Source organism: Humulus lupulus, chromosome 4, assembly GCF_963169125.1.
Source record: "Humulus lupulus chromosome 4, drHumLupu1.1, whole genome shotgun sequence".
NCBI lineage: Eukaryota > Viridiplantae > Streptophyta > Magnoliopsida > Rosales > Cannabaceae > Humulus > Humulus lupulus.
Genome location: NC_084796.1, coordinates 220,991,839 through 220,993,823, shown reverse-complemented (window position 1 = coordinate 220,993,823; position 1,985 = coordinate 220,991,839). Strand labels below are relative to the sequence as shown.

Sequence of the window (1,985 nt, the reverse complement as noted above, 5' to 3'; positions counted from 1 at the left end):
CACATTGAAAGTCACTTTCTGGTCATTCACCCTCATAGTAAGCTCCCATTTTTGTACATCAATCAAGGTCCTCCCGGTAGCTAAAAATGACCTACCCAAGATAATAGGAACATCTTTATCCACTTCATAATAAAGAATGATGAAATCAAATGAATTTATCAACTTGCACAAGTACATCTTCAATTTTTCCTTCCGGGTGTGCCATAGAACGATCTGCTAACTGCAAAGTGACTATGGTTGGTCTTACTTCTCCAATCCCCAACTTCTTGAAAATTGACTTGGGCAACAAATTAATACTAGCCCCCAAGTCACAAAGTGCTCTACCAACATCTCTACCACCAATAGAACAAGGAATTGTGAAGCTGCCCGAGTCTTTCAATTTAGGAGGAATTTTATTCTTCAATATAGCACTGCAACCTTCAGTCAAAGCCACCGTTTCAAATTCACTAAGCCTCATCTTCTTAGTTAAAATATCTTTCAAAAACTTCACATAGTTGGGCATTTGCTCCAAAGCTTCAACCAATGGTATATTGATGTGAATTTGTTTCAAAACATCTAAAAATCTCTGGAATTGACCATCTTGTTGCTGCTTTTGAAAGCGCTAAGGAAATGGTGGAGGTGGCTTGCTCATAGGCTTCTCTGTAGCATTTTGCTGAGGAATTGCTGCAGCAATTTCTTCAGGATCAACGTTTGAAATTTTCAAATTCACAACTTTGTCTCCCTTGTCCACACTACTTTGGATTGAAGCGGGCTCGCTGTTTCTCTTACAATTCTCCTCAATTAATTCCAGATTTTTACCACTCCTCAAGGTAATTGCCTTGCAATGCTCCTTACCATCTTTCCTTGGATTTTCGGTATCACTAGGCAAGGTGCCTTGTGGTCTATTCCTTAGCTCATTAGCTAGCTACCCCAATTGAAACTCTAGGTTCCTCAAGGATGCCACTTGGCTCTGAATCACAACATCATTCTTGGCCATTTATTCTTTCGTTAAACTCTCCAAAGAGCTTGATTGAGACACTTGAGGAGGAGGTGGTTGAGCTCTTTGTTGTTGTTGAGAAAATCCCGGTGGATATGTAGGCCTGTTTTGCATTGGTGCTCCGCTTGAACTAGCTCCTTGACCCCTCCCCCCTCCCCCCCCCCCCCCCCCCCCCTCATGAGAAGTTTGGATCTACCTCCACCCCGGATTATTAGAGTTCAAATATGGGTTATTATGGTTGGCATTTTGATTCCCCACATAACAAACCAAAGCGGGATTCGAAGGGCAACTCTCAAATGTGTGCCCATCTCCATAATAAACACAAGATACATCAGCAACTTGTCCTATAGCAATTGGTTGTACCAGCCCCCCCAAACTCATGTTCTTGAGAAGGTTAGTCATTGAAGAATCTTGAGCGGTCAAAGCTGTCAATGCATCCACTTCAAGTATACCAACCACTTTTTGACTTGTTGTGGCTCTAGCATTGGACCATTGATAATTGTTGCTAGCTATCCTCTCCAAAATCTCATAGGCTTCATTGTAGGACATAGAGAGAATAGTCCCATTAGCTGAAGCATCTAACACCATGCGAGTGGAAGAATTGAGCCCATTGTAGAAAGTTTCCATTTGTATACAATGTGGAATCCCATGGTGTGGGCATTTCCTCAATAACTCCTTGAATCTCTCCCAAGCCTTACAAAATGATTCATCTTCCAGCTGCTGAAATGACATGATTTCATTGCGAAACTTGGCATTTTTGGTGGGAGGAAAGTACTTCATCAAGAATTTTTCAGCTAACTCATTCCATGTAGTCACCGAGTCGGGAGGATGGGTGTTTAGCCAAGCTCTAGCTCGATCCCTCAAAGAGAAAGGGAACAATTTCAACCTTAGGGCCTCGTCACTCACGCCTTGTAGCTTGAAAGAATCGCTCACCTCCAAAAATGAATGAAGATGAAGATGGGGATCCTCAGTAGGCAGCCCACTAAATTGACCCACTGTTTGCAACATT

At 42.3% G+C, this 1,985-nt stretch overlaps 1 non-coding gene across 1 annotated transcript; it reads left to right on the top strand.

The window, feature by feature from the left end:
* Window positions 1–1,619: 1,619 nt before the first annotated feature.
* Window positions 1,620–1,726, top strand: LOC133833219 (small nucleolar RNA R71). Its single transcript, XR_009892613.1, has one exon. It is a non-coding gene; the product is annotated as a small nucleolar RNA R71 (small nucleolar RNA).
* Window positions 1,727–1,985: the final 259 nt, after the last annotated feature.